The sequence below is a fragment of the Hemiscyllium ocellatum genome, unplaced genomic scaffold (genome assembly GCF_020745735.1).
Source record: "Hemiscyllium ocellatum isolate sHemOce1 unplaced genomic scaffold, sHemOce1.pat.X.cur. scaffold_246_pat_ctg1, whole genome shotgun sequence".
NCBI lineage: Eukaryota > Metazoa > Chordata > Chondrichthyes > Orectolobiformes > Hemiscylliidae > Hemiscyllium > Hemiscyllium ocellatum.
Genome location: NW_026868101.1, coordinates 473811 through 491522, shown reverse-complemented (window position 1 = coordinate 491522; position 17712 = coordinate 473811). Strand labels below are relative to the sequence as shown.

Here is a 17712-nt window from a genome sequence, read left to right as displayed (position 1 = left end):
GAGTTGTGTCAGACAAGTGTCTTGTGCAGAAGGTGGTCAGTGACTAGAATGTATTCTCTTGGGAGATGGGAAAAGCAGAAACAATCACAGTTTAAGAGGCATTCGGACAGACACATAAGCAGGCATAGGTTATCAGGGATATGGATCATGTTACAAGCAGATGGAATTAGTTTGGGATGGCATTATGATCTGCACAGACACGATGGGCTGATTACTCTGGTGCTGTAACTGTTATGTTTTCCAGGGGTTAGAATGTTTTTTGAAGTAACAAAACTGATTGATGCGGGCAGACTGGTCGACATGATCAACGTGGACTTTAGTAAGGCATTCGGCAAGCTTTCTCATGGAGACTGGTTAGCAAGGTTAGGTCTCATGGAATAAAGCAGAAACCAGCTATTTGAGTACAGAACTGGCTCAAAAGTAGAAGACAGAGAGTGGTGGCGGAGGGATGCTTTTCAGACAGGAGGCCTGTGGAGTGTCACAAGGATTGGTGCTGTATCTATTATTTTCCGTCATTTATATCAATGATTTGAATGTAAACACAGGAGGTATTAGTAATTTTGCAGATGACGCCAAAATTGGAGGTTTAGTGGACAGCGAAAAAGATGACCAAGGCTGCAATGTTTCCTGCAGGTGTCACCATTTCAGATGCTGCCCGACCTGCTGGGGATCTCCAGCACTTCTTGGGTTTGTTGCAGATTCCCACCATTTTGCTGAAGCACTGGAGACAGAGAGCTGTACAGCTCCAGATTTTGTTGACTCTGATTCCTGGGATGTCAGGACTGATGGATGAAGAGGGACTCAATCCTCGTTTAATCCTCCTTTCCTTTGGTTTTCGGAGCCGCTGACTACATCACTAATATTCTACCTCCCACTCTCTGTCCTGAATCTGACCCATCTAACCTGACACTTTAGCTCCCACCCCCTGCCAGACTAGTTAATACCTCACCAATGGAACTGGCAATAGCGCCCCCCCTCCCTCCCCAGGAGATTTGACCCAGCTCTGCCCAGGGGTAACCGGTCAGGCTGGTACAGTTCCCACCTAACCCAGAAACGCTCCCAATGCCTGAAGAATCTAAACCCTTCCATGGTACACCATTTCTCCAGCCACATATCCGGCTGATCTACCCTCTTATTCCTGCTCTCACTAGCACATGGCACTGGGAGCAAGTCTGACATCATTTCATTTCAGGAGCTGCATTATAATGTGTCCCTGCTCTCCCAATATCCAGCTTTCAAACACTCAGCCCTTTGTTTCATGCTGTCGTTGGTATTGATGTGTTCTCCAACCACGGGCTGTTTACCCTCCAGCTCCAGAATGTCCTGTAGCTGCAACATGATATCGCGGATCCTATCACCAGGGAAATAACATACCATCCTGGATTCATGGCTGTGGCCATAGAAGTGCCTGTCTGTATCACTGACTATTGAATCCCCTGTCACTATCTTTCTTCCCGTTCTGGGCAACAGAGCTATCTACGGTGTCATGAAATTGGCTGTTGCTGATTGCCTCTGAGACCAACACATACGCACACACCCACACGAATCCCAAGCGGTATACAGTATCTGTTTGGGAAGGGAATAACCACTGGGAACTCCTGCACTTCCTTCCTGAGCCTTTTACTTGATCTGATGGTCCCCCATTCCCTTTCTGCCTGTGTAACCCTCACCTGCAGTGTGACTAATTCACTGAACATGCTGTCCATAACATTCTCAGTATTGCAGATGCTCCACAGTGAGTCCACTCACAGCTCCAGGTCTGAAAAGCAGTTTCCCAGTAGCTGCTGATGGGCACATTTCCTGCACACATAGCCCGTCAGGGACACTGGAAACATCCCTAATTTTCCCACATTGTACAAGAGGAGCACACCATGGGTCTGAGGGCTCCGGTCACACAGGCTCTCCAGATTCTCCCATTTAGAGAATTTAAATGAGCGAGCAATCTTCCTACCCTTCAAACATTGTAATCAAAATCCCGTATTCTTTACTTAAGTTGATACGTTATACCTTAAAAACTGTTACAAAATTTCCACAGGTATCGCTTACAAACTGGCTGTTACCTTTGGGACCATGTGAATTTCTGAATGGGCTGAAACAAAACTGAGTTTCAGCTTCACCTTCTCCCTGTCCCACCTCGCTCTGTTTACACCCAACTCCAAAATACTCATTGAGCCAAGCAGCCCTCACAGTGCAGCCCTGTCATTGTCTGCTCACTCCTACACTGCCCTCAGCCTCCTGTACTGTTCCAATACATCTCAATGGGAGCTCAGGAAAAGCATCTCATCTTTCAATTCAATCCTTTGTAGCCCCAGAGTCAACATGGACCTCAGCAGTTTCTGGGTGAACAGACAGTTGTTAGAATCTGGAACATTCCACCTAAAACGGTACTGGAATTTGTGTTTATAAGGAGCTGCAGGGAATTGAAAATAAGGAGTTTACAGGTTAGCATCATGAAGTGGGTGATTGGGACTAAATCTGACAGTCCCTACAAAGAGACGAAGTGCAATCTGGACAAATCTATGCTCCCCCTCAGACCAAAACAGACTCTGAGCTTCCAGTTGCCTGCCACTTTTACACACGAGCCTGTTCCCTGGCCAACATCTGTCTCATTCTTAATGCAGTGTTCCAGGGAAGCTTGATGCAGAACACTCCAGAACATACCAAATGGCCCTGTATTTCAAGGACAGCAATTTCCCCTCCCATGTGGTCAACAATACCCTTCAGTGTATCTCCACCACTTCCTGCACCTCTGCTCTTGAACCCCACCCCTCCAACCGCAGCAAGGATAGAACCCCCAAGTCCTCGCTTTTCAGCCAGATACAACACATCATCCTCTGCCATTTCCACCACCGACAATCAGACCCCACCAGAGATATCTTTCCCTCCACACCCCTTTCAGCATTCCTCAGAGACCATTCCCTGTGACTTCCGCATTAGATCCATGCTCCCCACCAACCCATCCTCCACTCCCAACACCTTTGCCTGCCATTGCAAGAGGTGTGAAACCTGTGCCCACACCTTCCCCTCACCTCCATCCAAGACACCAGAGGTCCCTTCCACATCCAGCAGAGATTTTCCTGTACATTGAATAACCTCATCTATTGTGTTCATTGCTCTCTACAATGGGGAGACAGGACGCCAACTTGCAGAATGTTTCAGGGAACCTTTCTGGGAGACGTGCACCAATCAACCCCACTGTCCTGTGGTCAACCATTTCTACAACCCACCCTCTCACTCTGCCAAGGACATGCATGTCCTGGGCCACCTCCACCACAAAATCCTAGCTACATGACTCCTGGAGCAAGAATACCTCATCTTCTACCTTGGGACCCTTTAAGTACAGAATCAATGTTTCATCATTTCCCCTCCCCCCACCATATCCCAGATCCAGCCCTCCAACTCAGCACCACCCTCTTGAACAGTCCCACCTGTCCATCTTCCTTCTTAATTACCCACTCCACCCTCTCACCATTACCCTCCACCAGCATCTTCCTATCGCCTTCCCAACTACCTTCTCGCCAGCCCCACACACACACATCCTTGTCTATGAGGGGTAACCTCATAGAGAGATTTATAAAATCATGGGAGGCATTGATGAGATAAATAGACAAGGTCTTTTCCCTGGGGTGGGGGAGTCCAGAACTAGAAAGCATAGGTTTAAGGTGAGAGGGGAAAGATATAAAAGGGACCCAAGAGACTACTTTTTTCATGTAGAGGTGGTGCGTGTATGGAAGCTACGGTCAGGGGAAGTGGTGGCAGCTAGTACAGTTACACCATTTGAAAGGCATCTGGATGTGTATGAATAGGAAGGGTGTAGAGGCATATGAGCCAACTGCTGCCATATCGTACTAGATTAGGATAGGATATCTGGTCGGCACGGACGAGTTCGACTGAAGGGTCTGTTTCCGTGCTGTATATGTCTGTGGCTCTGCCCTGGGATGAGCTTCATCATTCACAGTGAATGGGGCAGTATCACAGAGCACAGGGGTTGGGGGCTATTCAGCCCATTGCGGCTATACTCTCTCCCTCTGGACATGCTGCCAATCTGCCCTTCCTCCCCTCCCATTTACCCGTAGCACTCCAAATTTATCCTCAAATAGTTAAATTCCGAGATGTACAGCACAGAAACAGACCATTCAATCCAACTCATCCATGCCACCCATTTATCCCAAATTAATCTTGTCCCATTTGCCAGCACTTTGCCCATATCCTTCTAAACTTTTCTTAATCACGTACCCAGTCAGATGCCTTTCAAATGTTGTAATTGTACCAGCCTCCACACTTCCTCTGGCAGCTCATTCCATATTCAGCTTGAAAACATTGCCCCTAAGATCCCTTTAAAATCTCTTGCCTCACACCTTAGGCTTGTGCCCTCTAGTTTTGTACTCACTTAACCTTGGGAAAAGACCCTGGTTGTTCACCCTATCCATGTCCTTCACGATTTTATGTACCTCGAAGGTCATCTCTCAGCATCCAATGATGCAGGGAAAACAGCCCCAGCCTATTCAGCCTCTCCCTATAGCTCAAATCCTCAACCCTGGCAACACTTTTGCACATCTTTTCAGAATCCTTTCATGTTCTGTAATATCACTCCTACAGCAGGGAGACCAGGACTGAAAGCAGAATTCCAGATGTGGCTGAATCAATGTCCTGTAGAGCTGCAAAACAATGTCCCAACTCCAATACTCAATGCACTGACCAAGTACACCAAACGCCTCCTTCACTACCCTGCCTATCCATGATTCCACTTTCAAAGAACTATCAACCTGCACGACAAGGTCTCTTTGTTCAACAACACTCCCCAGGACCTTCCCATTAAATGTATAAGTCCTGCCCTGATTTGTTTTTTCAAAATGCAGCACCTCACATTTATCTGAATTCACTCCACCTGCCACTCCCCAGCCCATTTGATTGAAGTCCCATTGTACTCTGAGGTAACCTTCTTCCCGATCCACTTCCTCCAGATCCAATTTGGTGTCTATGTAAAGTCACTAACCATAGGAATCATTGATATAAATGATGAAAAGCAGTGAACCCTGCACCGATCCTTACACCATATTGCTCATCACAGGCTTCCAGTCCGAAAGGCAACCCTTCACCACTATCCTCTGTCTCCAACCTTACAGCCAATTTTATATCCAAATAGCTAGTTCTTCCACCTTGGATGTCTTTCTGAAGTCCAAGTTAGTGATTTCCATACACAAAGCCATGCTGACTGTCCCTAATCATTTCTTACCTTTCCAATTACATCTAAATCCTATCCCTGAGAAGCCCTTCCAACAACTTACCTGACTCCAGGCTCACCAGTGTATTGTTCCCTGACTTTTCCTCATCACCTTTCTCAAATAATGGCGCCAGCCTTCCAGCACCTCGGTGATACAAATATCTCAGCGAGGGACCCAACTATCACTTCCCTAGCTTCCCACAAAGTTCTGGGATTCACCTGATCATGTATCAGGGATTTATCAATCTTGATGCATTATACAAGTTCCAGTGCCTCATAACTTGTATGGACACTTGTCAAGTTATCCCTATTTATTTCTCCAAACTCTCTCACTTCCATATCCTCCTTCAGTAAAAGCGGACATGAAATACTCAGATAGTATCTCACCTGCCTCCTGCAGATCCATAGACAATTTTGTTGATCTTTGAGGGTCCCTATTCTCTGCCTGGTTACTCTTTTGTCCTTAGTGTATTTCTAGAATCTCTTTGGATTTTCCCCAAACCCATTTCACAAAGCTCTCTCGTCCCTTTTTGCCCTCTTAGTTTCCCTCGAGTATACTCCTACTGCCCCTATATACCTCTAGGTATTCACACAAACCCAGCTGTCTGGACTTGCCATATCCCTCCTTCATTTTCTTGACCAGAGCCACAATTCCTCTTGACAGCAGCATTCCTTACACCTCCCAGCCTCGGCCTTAACAGGAACATACTGTCTATATACTCATTGTCGCTGGCCTATGGGGGCAATGGCAGATGAAGACAGAGAAACAATCAATCATTCTCAGTAAAGAGGCAGTGCTGGGAAAGATACCAGCCGAAAGGTAGATGGGTCTCCTGGCCGTGATGGAATGCATCCCCGGGGACTGTAAGGAATGGCAGTGGGTAAATAGCAAATACACTCGTGATAATTCACTAAAATTTGCTGACTCTGGGACGGTTCTAACAGATTGGAAAGCTGCAAATGTGATGCCAATATTTTAAAATGGACGTGTCAGCATAACTTCTGTAGTGGGGGAAATGTCTGATCTCTCAAGAAAGAAATAGTGAGCTATGTGGATAGAAATTGTCTCATCGAGCAGACACAGCATGGATTCATGAAAAGTGGACGACACTAAGATGAGTGGTAGAGCAATGTGTGCAGAGGCCACTGTCAGTCTGCACAGGGATACAGAGAGGTTAATTGAGTGGTTAAGGGTCTGGCAGATGGAGGACAATGTTGGGATATGTGAGGTCATCCATTTTGGTCGGACTAACAACAAACTGGATGATGAAATGGTGAAAACATGCAGCAGGCTGCTGTGCAGAGGGAGCTGGGTGTCCTTGTGCATGAATCACAGGAAGTTGGTTTGCAGGTACAGCAGGTAATTAAGGCAGTGAAGGGAATATTGTCCTTCATTGCTAGAGGGATGGTTATGCTGCAGCTGTACAGGGGGCTGGGGAGGCCACACCTGGAGTACTGTGTACAGGTTTTCGTCCCCTACTTCAGGAAGGATGTAATGGCGCTGGAGGAGGTGCAGAGCAGGGTCACTAGTTTGAGTCTGGAGTTGAAAGGGTTGCCTTCTGAGCAGAGATTGACAAAGCTGGCATGATCCTCATTGGAATTTAGAATAATGGGAGATTGTATAGGAAAAATATAAAATTATGAAAGGAGTAGATAAGATAGAAGCAGGGAGGTCATTTCCACTGTGGACTGGACAAACTATGGTGCATAGCGACAAAATAAGGGGGTATCAGATTTAGGACTGAGTTCAGGAGAAACTTCTTCAGCTAAAGGGTTGTGAATCTGTGGAATTCCCAGCTGATTGAAACAGTTGAGACTTTCATCTTGAATGTCTTTAGGTCAAAATGTAGATTTACGAACAGGAAAGGAATTAAAGGTTATGGGAGAGAGCAGTAAAGTGGAGCTGAGATCAGCCCTGATCTTATTGAATGGCAGAGCAGGCTGGAGGGGCCAGATGGCCTCCTCCTGCTCCTATTCCTTATGTTACGTTCCCACTTTTCAGCCGTCCCTTTACCTGGGAATAGCAAAGAAGTATTGAAAGATTTTATCTTGTTCAATCACAATGCACCTTTATCCAATTTAGAACAGCAACTTTTAGATCTGGTCTATTCTTTTTTGGAACTATTTTAAAACTATTATAATTATCAGAGAATCCAGACAGTGGGGAAGCAGGTCATTCAGCCCATCACATCCGCACTGACCCTCAGAGACTCCCACCCTACCCATGTAATGCTGCCTTTCCCATGGATAATCCACCCAACCTGCACATCCCTGAACACTGTGGGTAATTCAGCCTGGATAATCCACCTAACCTGCACATCCCTGAACACTGTGGGTAATTCAGCCTGGATAATCCACCCAACCTGCACATCCCTGAACACTGTGGGTAATTCAGCCTGGATAATCCACCTAACCTGCACATCTTTACATAGTGGGAGGAAACCAGAGCAATCAGATGAAACACACGCAGATATTAACAATAAGGTGATCAATCCTTTCTTATTTCCCAGTTCCGTCCAAATAATTTCACTGAACTTACTCCCATGAATATCGTCCCCAAGCACAACTCTAATGCTATCCCTAACCAAAAACACCACTCGTCCTCCTCTCTTGTCCCCCTTTCTATCCTTCCTATAGCATCTATACCCTGGAACATACAGCTGCCAGTCACATCCATCCCTGAGTCATATTTCTATAATACCGATGATATCCCAGTCCCATGTTCAAACCATAACCTGAGCTCATCTGCCTTCCCTGTCAGGCCTCTTGCATTGAAGTAAATGCAGTGTAACTGCTCGGTTCTACCGCGTTCTGCCTTGACTGTTTGATTTCTGAACTGTACCAGCCTCAGACTTACCTCCTTTCTCACTATCTCTTTAGGTTTACCCCCACTCCCTCACTGGTTTAATGCCTCCCGAGTAGTACTAGCAAATCTCCCTGCCTGGATATTAGTCACCTTCCAATTCAGGGACAATCCATCCTTCTTATTCAAGTCACTTCTACTCCAGAGGAGAATTCAATGACCAAAAGATGTGAATCCTTCTGCCCTACACCAGATCTTTAGCCAATCATTCATCTCCTCCATCCTGCTATTCCTACTCTCACTAGCATGTAGCATTGGGAGTAATTCAGATATTACGACCGAGTATCTACTTTTTTATATTCCAGGCTAATTTGCTATATTCTCTCATCAGGACCTATCTTTTTCTCTTCCTGTGTCATTGGTACCAATGTCCAATGACCTCCCACTGGTTATTCTACCCTTTAAAGAATATTCTGCCACCAATCTTTTCTGAACCTTTCAAGTTCCACAACATCCTTCTGATAGGTGGAGAACAGAATTGCACTCAATATTGTAAGAGTGGCCAAACCAATGTCCTGTACAGCCACAACATGACTGCCCAACTCCTGTACTCACTGCTCTGACCAATAATGTAAATCATACCAATCACCTTCACTATCCTATCCACCTGCGACTCTACTTTCAAGGAATTATGAACCTGCACTGTAAGGAAACTTTGCTCAGTAACACTCCCTCGGACCTGACCATTAAGTCTATCAGTCCTGCTAGGCTTTGCTTTTCCAAAAAGCAGCACCTCACATTTATCTAAATTAAACTCCATCTGCCACTCCTCAGCCCATTTCCCCATCTGATCAAGATCCCATTGAAACCTGAGTTACCTTTCTTCACTGCCCACTACACCTCCAATTTTGGTGTCACCTGGAAACTTACTAACAATACCTCCTATGTTCACATCCAAATCATTTATGTAAATGATGAGAAGTAGTGGACCCAGCACCGACCCTTGTGGCACTCCAGTGGTCACAGTCCTCCAGTCCGAAAAACAACCTTCTACCACCACCCTCTGTCTTCTACCTTTGAGGCAGTTCTATATTCCAAATGGCTAGTTCTCCTGGTATGGTGAGATCTCATCTTGCTAACTAGTCTTCCATGGCGAACCTTGTCGAACGCCTTACTGAAGTCCATATAGATCCCATCTACCGCTCTGCCCTCAAAAATCCACTTTCTTACTTCTTCATAAAACAGCTCAGTCAAGTAAGTGACATGATTTCCCGCACACAAAGCCATGCTGACTATCCCTAATCAGTCCTTGCTTTTCCAAATACATGCAAATCCAGTCCCTCAGGGTTCCCTCCAACAACTTGTCTGGCACCAACATCAGGCTCACAGGTCTGTAGTTCCCGGGCTTGTCCAAACCGCCTTCATTAAACAGTATCATCATATTAACCAACCCCCAGTCTTCTGGCACCTCAGCTGTGACTATCGCTGATACAAAAATCTCAGCAAGGGGCCCAGCAATCACTTCCCTAGCTTCCTACAGAATTTTAGGACACACCTGATGAAATCCTGGGCATTTATCCACCTTTCTGCGTTCCAAGACATCCAGTACCACCTTCGCTGTAATATGGACATTTTTCAAGGTGTCACCATCGATTTCCAACATTCTATATCTTCCATATCCTTCTCCACAGTAAATGCTGATGCAAAATACTTGTTTAGTATCCCCTCCCCACCCCTTCGCCTGCAGATCCACACACAGGCTGCCTTGCTGATCCTTGAGGAGCCCTATTCTGTCTCTAGTAACCCATTTGCTCTTAATGTATTTATAAAAACCCTTTGGATTGTCCTTACCCTATTCGCCAAAACTGTGTCCTGTCCCCTTTTTGCCTTACTGATTTTCCTCTTAAGTATACTTCTATTGCCTTTATACTAGAAGGATGTTCTGGATTGGAATAAATGCCAAATATTTCATCTTGATAAAAGGGCAGGACTTACACTGATTAAAAGTCGGGCCTTGCATAGTGATATAGAACAAAGAGACCTCGGGGTTCAGATCTTTGCAGTTTATGTCACATGTAGACAGGGTTGTTCAGAAGATGTATAGCACACTTGCCTTCATTGCTCACACCTTTGAGTATAGGAGTTGGGACATTACATTGAGGTTGTACAGGATGTTGGTGAGGCCTCTTCTGGAATACTGTGCTCAGTTCAGGTTGTGCTGTTATAGGACAGATGTTATTAAGTCGGAGCGGGTTCAGAAGACATTTACCAGGATGTTGATGGGAATGGATGCTTTCGGTTATAAGGAGAGGCTAGGTAGGCTGGGACCTCTTTCACTGGAGGGTAGGAGGCTGAGGGGTGACCTTATTGGAGGTTTATAAAATCCTGAAGAGTATAGGTAATGTGAACAGCAGGTGCCCTTTCCAGGAGGGGGCGCGATTCAAGAGTGGGTGAGAAAAGGAAGACCCTAAAAAGACGTTCCGGATTTTATTTTTTGTTTTTGTACAGAGAGTGATTCACATGTGGAATAAACTAGCAGAGGACGTGGTAGCTGTGAATACAATTACAATTTAAGGGTGGCACAGTGGCTCAATGGTTAGCACTGCTGCCAGGGACACAGGTTCAATTCCTGCATTGGGTGGCTGTCCATGCGGAGTTTGGATATGCTTCCCCGTGTCAGCGTGAGTTCCTCCAGGTGCTCCCGTTTCCTCCCACAAGCCACAGATGTACAGGGTAGGTGAACTGGCAGTCCTCAATTGCCCATAGTGTTCAGGGATGATTGGGTTTAGTGAATTAGTAAGGGGTAAATGTAGAGTAAAACGGTAGGGGAATGGGATTCTAAGAGGAAAAAGCATTTGGACCTGTATATCGATAGGGAATGCTTGGATGGATTTGGACTAAGTGGAGGTAGATGCGATTAGTTCAGTTCGAATTTATGGTTGACACGGACTGGTTGGAACACAGGGTGTGTGTCAGTGCTGTATAACGTTCTGACTCTATCGCTCGTTATCTCTGTAAATTCCTCTATGCTCGGAACTCTCCGTCAATGCCACCTCATCCAGTCTTACAACTCTTCCTTATCTCGATAATTCCTCTCCAGCCTCAAAACTCAAAAAAGTCTATCAGAAATATCTCTATCTCTGTAACATCCTCAATCCTCAGAATCCTCTCCAACTTTCATCTCCTCCAGCTTCATTACTCTCCCTATCTCTAATCCCCTCCAGTCTCTCAAAGCTCTGCTATATGTGCCTTTTTTATTTCCAGCCTTCAGGATTCCCAATGTTTATTTCTCACTTGATGACGGCCCTTTCCGATTCTGTGCTGAGCTTCTGAATTCTTCCTTAAACCTCTCAATCTCCTTTTCCTCCCAAAACATCGGCCAATCATCTGTCATCTACTCTAGTATCACCCTTTCTGACCTGAAGTCCAATGGAGCCTGTCATATTCCTATAATAAACATCTTAGCGGTCTACAGAACAGAAAAAGGCTCTGGTAGTACATCGGGTCTGTGACAAAGAAAACTACCACCTAACTGTCCTCATCTATTTTCCAATAATTGTGGAAAAGTCTCATCTATCATGGCATTGCAAGTGCACACTAAATACATCTCAAATGCTACCGGGGTTTCTGTGTCTCCCACCCTTACAGACAGTGAGGTTCAATGCAACTGTTGCTCGATGATGACATCACCCACAGGAACACAGAGCAGCTGGGTCTGTGCAAACCAGAGATCACCCACACATTGGGAAGGATGGCAGAGTCCCTGAGAGGGGGCATAGGAGATTTACCAGGATGGTACAAGGAATGGGGGATTTTAGTTGCAGAGACATGGGTGTTGTTAATACATATCAAGAATATCCATCTACAATAGATGGACTCTTGTTCTCAACCTCTCCCCTTGCCTGGGCTGTGGTAACCTTCAGGTTAAACCCACCACCAGACATTTCTCCCTAATGAGACAGCAGCCCTATGGTCTGGTCAGACAATGCTGACTACCTTTTACACAGTGATGCCACTGTACCCTGGGGATGGGGAGAGGGAACGCTGAAGGTGGTGGATGGGACACCACTCAGGCACAGTGCTTTGTCCTGGAGGATGTTCACTTTAATATTGTTGGTGTCTGCACTGATGCAGGCAAGTGGAGAATGTTCCAACACAATCCTGATGTGTGCCTTATAGGGAGCAAACAGACATTGGGGAATCAGGGGTTTGGGGAAACAGATTGTTCTCCTTGTAGCAGAGGAAATTGCGGGTGCCCTGTGACAGAGGGGTTTACAGATTTAGAATAATCCACCTTACACTCATGAGTTCATCAGAAAAGGATTACAGGACACATATTGAAGACTTGGGGGAGATCTACTGAGAGTGTGGGGTGATTCAAAAGAGGACATTTATGCAGCAAATGGGAATGAGCTGGAATACAATACTCACACACAATGTGAATATCCAGCTCCTGATGAATTGAGTAATTTTGTCACAGTTTGGCGTTACAATTACTGAGATTACCATCTGAATGTCCACCTGTAATACACGTTTATAAAACTGTCACTGTCAGTTCATTTAAGAAACTCTCACCACCCCCTCCTCCTGGCCCAGGATGACTGGACACATTACCCCTTGTGGGGGTCAGCAGTTAGTTCAGGGGGAAATCTGTATGGGTTTCTGTGAGTTTCCACACTGGGTCTTCATGTGACTGAACAGGGCAGATCTTTGACACATGGGACACAATGTTTCAAGAGTCAGTGCGATGTGGAGAGCAGGATGTGTGCTTCCTTTTCTTTCCTTCCGTGCTGCCGCTGTGCCTCATCAATTAGACGGGGGGGGGGGGGGGTGAAAGGCTCATGCAGCTCGATGGGCAAGTTGTCTCCATTCTGACCCATGAGCAGCAAGCTCCTCCCAGTCATTCCAAAGAGTCTCTCTGAAAAGGTAACAACTGCTTCCCACTGCCCAGTGCTCCCAGGAAATGTTTAGAAGAATGAGCGGGGAAATCTCTGAGAAAAGGCAGAACGGTAAAGTTCCAAAAGGATTATAAACAGTTTACAGAGAGGGATTCATTGGAGAAGTGGGCAACAAGTTAGCAAATGGAGCATAATTTGGGAAATTGTGAAGTTGCTCATTTTGGAGGAGATAATAAAAGAACAGAGTGCTATGTAAATGGTGGAAACTGTCGAAAGCTGCACCACAAAGGGACCAGGGGTAATTGCGTAGGAAACACAGTTATAACAGGGAATCAGGATGGGGAATGGAACGTTGTTTCTTATTACAAGGAGTTTTCAGTGTAAGTGTTTGGAGTATATACCTGAGAGTAACTTTACAAAGTGCGAGTGAGACCACATCTGGAGTAATGACAGAAGTTTTGGTCCCTTTATTTAAGGGAATACATAATTTCATCCGAGGCATTTCAGAAAAGATTAACTGGGATGATCCCTGGCTTGTAGGGATTATCTTTTAAGAAAAGGCTGAAAATGTTGGGACTCTACTCACTGGATTTGGGAAGAATGAGAGGTGATTGCATTGTAACATGCAGGATTCTTAAGGAGTTTGACAGGGTAAATACTGAGAGGATGTTTCCCATCATGAGGGATCTGGAATCAGATACTCGGATAGTCACGGAATCAAGGGTTCTGTTTTAGATTCGTCAAGTTTAAGGCAACATCAACACGGGTCAGGGGTTTCAGTAGCAATGGAGCTGGGGTGAAGGGGGGGGGGGAAGCAACGTTTAGAGATTGGAATTCCTGGTGTTTGTGATTGTGTAGATACCTGATCAGAAGGTCACCTTGGGGTTACAGATATGAGAGCAATATTGTGAAGAGTGTAGTTCTGCCTCAGACAGTTCCCAGGGAGAGGGAGGGCTCAGCAGTAAGGGAAAGGAATTTGTAATAGCAACTGAAGGCAATGGGTTTAACCATTTCAATGTTCCGTTGCAGGAAATTGCAGCCAATCGCGTAGTGGGAGTGTGATGAGCAGTTTGATAACTGAGTAATGGAGAGGGATGATGGGGAGGGAGAGCTAGGCATTGTCAGTGTACATGTGAACCCTCAGACGGTGCTTTTGGACGATGTCACCTCCTGACAGTATGTGGGTGAGAAACAGGAGGGACCAAGAATCGATCCTTGAGGGACACCACATACAAGGAATTTAGAAAGGAATGGGAGAGTGGGGATGGAGTAGGTTTTTTCCAACAACGGTGAGGTCAAAATATTACTTCGTAGCAGAATGGGAGAGAAGGACATAACCAGAAAAGACAGACAGACAGAACAAGGAACAATACCTGTGATTTGGTGAGGGGAGGGAGGTGGGGGTGATGTGGAGGAAGAGCCCAACTCCAAAAACACACTTTCTTCATTGGTGACATCACCCAACTCCACCATAGTCTCAGCTCATTTACTGAATGCAGGGATGGACGAGTATTTATCTCCAGACTTAATTATCCAAACACTCTTGGCCAGCCTCCCACATTCAACTTACATGTAATCTCAAGAGTATCTTAAACCCTCCTGCCCAAGTGCTCACTTGTACCAAAACTAGTTGATCCATCGAAAGGCTCCTATTTACAGGCAACAATTTAAAATTCTCACCCTGTGAACATCCCTGTCTCCCTGCACCACACACCCTGCAAGACCTTGACAACTCATTTGTGTTTATTCATTGCTTCACCTGTCTGGCTGTTTCTACTGTTGCCAAGGCAACACTGTCTGGAATTCCCCCCTGAACCCTCTCAGACCTGCTTTCCTCTTTTAAGGTGTTCTCGTAAACCTGCTCATTTGGCAATGCTTTTGATCACTTGACCTAGTATCTCAATCTGTGGCCTTATGCCAGAATTTTCCAATAGTATTTCTGCGAAATTATAAACATGATTAAAAAAAACAAACTGTTGCTGATTTGCACATACATTGTCAACTCTTCAATATTGCTGAGTGAATAATCTATAACAGCACTTACCCAACCACATTGTGGGAGCACCTTCACCACATGAACTGCAGCTGGACAGGGAAATCAAACATCACCCTCTCCCAGGCAATGGGGCTTTGGCACTGATCACTGGATCTGTGAGGGAGAAACACAGTTGCTATTTCAGGGAGTGCAAAATGCATTATAAGGAGGGAAAATGGGGCAGAATTTGGGATTTTCAAATTTGTGATTCACAATGTGCACTAAGTTCTGTAAAACCTCTCATCCCATACCATGAAAATTTCCTTCTCTTCTGGTCTATGTCTTTCCTTTCCCCTGCCCTGCACCTTCACACATTTCCAATGCCTTGGCCACAACAACACTGTGCTGCCAGTGAAGTTTATCACGTGGTTGAGTATTGTCCCACCCCCTCATTCACTCCGATTGGTTGAAGGACCAACTGGCACATCCTGGTCCTCCAGCCTCGTCCCCCGACTCTTATTGGTCTGCGCTGACATCAATAATCCGAGGCCCATTGTGGGCTGGAGCATGCTCAGTGCTTCTGCTTTTTGCTGCTGTTCATAGGTATGAGAGAGAGAGAGGGCTCATCCCTGTTCTCCTGATGTCAGACAATAACAGCAACTACCTGCATTGTATGGAGCCTTTCACATTGACAAATCTTCTAAAATGCTTCACGAATGATGGAAACGTTGATTAAAGAGAACGTTTTTAGATACATCTTTAAGGCGGACAGAGGGGTGAGGGAGGATATTCCAAAGGTTGTGTCCTCGGCAGCTCCAATCGTGCAGTGATATAGGTGGGCAACAGCTTACAATGGAGACAGTTAGTGGCTAACCACAGGTTAACAACCTCATGTCGTAGACACCTCATGTCACAGCCTGTCATTACACACTACCTATGGTTAGCCACTAACAGTCTCCATTAACAGCTAATCAACCTCCCCCAGTCAGATCGTTATCCACTCCTTTATCCAACCGCTCTTCTCACTCTATCCCCACCTCTACTCCTTTCACTCTTGCCCCCATCCCCCACACTATCTTCTGCACATAAACGGACTTTTTTTTTCTCAGCAACATCTGCTGTGGCAGGGACACCGGATCTGAAACGTTAACTCTGATCTCTCGTCACAGATGCTGCCAGACCTGCTGAGCTTCTCCAGAACCTCCTGGTTGTTGTTTCTGATTTACATCTTCTGCAGTTCTTTTGGTTTTATTTTACCGGGAGTTTGTAATTCAGGTCCAACAGCTCTGTCCCAGTCCCTGCTGTCTCTCCCACCCCACCCAGTGACACTGCATCTGCACAGCTCATGGACAGGTGTCGTCTTGCTGGCCACACCCCTCATTCACTCCCATTGGCTGCAGGACCACACAGTCCTCCTATTGGTCTGGAGCTACCGTTAATCAAGCCGGCGCCGATTGAGAGGTGAGCTCCTCCCTCTCTCTGCTCTGGGATGAGCTTCATCATTCACAGTGAATGGGGCAGTATCACAGAGCACAGGGGCTGGGGGCTATTCAGCCCATTGGAGCTGTCCTCTCTCCCTCTGTAGATGGTGCAAATCTGTCCCAACTACCCCCAAATCTTTCCTTAAAAGTAAAATTCCAAGTCTGTTTCAAAAATACCTGCTGAATCTGGTCGTTCAGACTGTTCCAGATGCTCAGAACTTACTGAGGAAAATAGTGTTCACATTTTCACCTTGTATTATTTGCCAATTACTTGAACGTAGTTACTAAAAATTGTGACAGGGTTAACAATTCCCTCTCTCTTTGCAAATTCAAGACCTTGGAACCAAATCGGCACCAGGTCAAATTCACTGCTTCACCTTCTCAGCTCCAAGGATAATTTATCTGTGCTTCAGCTAGCTCTGCACAAAAGAGAGGAATGCATCTTAATTTTTAAGACAAAGAAACAGACTCGTCCAATTCGTCTGTGCCAACAAGGAATCCTAAACTAATGAATTCCCATTTACCATCTATTGGCCTGTATCCATCAAAACCCTTCCTATTCATGTACCCAATTGGAAGCCTTTTAAATGTTGTGATTTTATCAGCCTCCACTACTTCATCTGGTAGCCCCTCCATACACACACCACACTCAGCTTGAAAATCTGTTGCCAGTTAGATCCCTTTTAAATCTTTGCCCTCTCAACTTTAAACCATGTGCTTCTAGTTTTGGACCCACCTAACCTGAGGAAAAAGGATGCCAGCTGCTCACCTTATCCACGCCCCTCGTGATTTTATAAATCTCAATGAAGTCACCTCTCAGTCTTTGACTCTCCAGAGAAAATAGCCCCAGCCTATTCAGCCCCTCCCTGTAACCCAAATCCTCCAATCCTGGTAACGTTTTTGTAAATCTTGTCCAAACCTTTTCAAATTTCACAACATCCTTCCCAGAACAGGGAAATTCAAACTGAAAACAGAATTCCAGAAGTGGCTTAATCAACGTCCTGTCCAGCCACAATATGACGTCCCAGCTTCTGTATTCATGCATTGACCATTAACGGAGAGCGTTAATGGAGTCCCATTTGCCAGCGGTTCACCCTTATCCCTCTAAACCTCCCTCTTCAAGTACCAGTCAGAGCCTTTTAAATGCTGCAATTGTACTAGCCTCCACCCCTTCTCTGGCAGCTCATTTCATATTGCAATGCCCTCAACATGAACACGATGCCCCTTAAAATCCCATTTAAATCTTTTCCCTCTCACCTTAAGCCTGTACCCTCTCGTTTTGGAGCCACCGAACTTGGGAAAAGTCCCTGACTGCTCACCTTATCCATGCC

The 17712-nt window shown here is 45.7% G+C and overlaps 1 long non-coding RNA gene across 1 annotated transcript in view; it reads right to left on the bottom strand.

The window, feature by feature from the left end:
• The window catches only part of LOC132811946 (uncharacterized), a 39867-nt gene extending 24827 nt beyond the window's left edge, over window positions 1–15040 (bottom strand). Inside the window, exons 1-2 of the long non-coding RNA XR_009643401.1 lie at window positions 14970–15040; window positions 12459–12548 (exon numbers count right to left, since the gene is read on the bottom strand). This is a non-coding gene — a long non-coding RNA (uncharacterized LOC132811946). The remainder of the gene's footprint in view (window positions 1–12458; window positions 12549–14969) is intronic.
• Between the last annotated feature and the right edge of the window lie 2672 nt (window positions 15041–17712).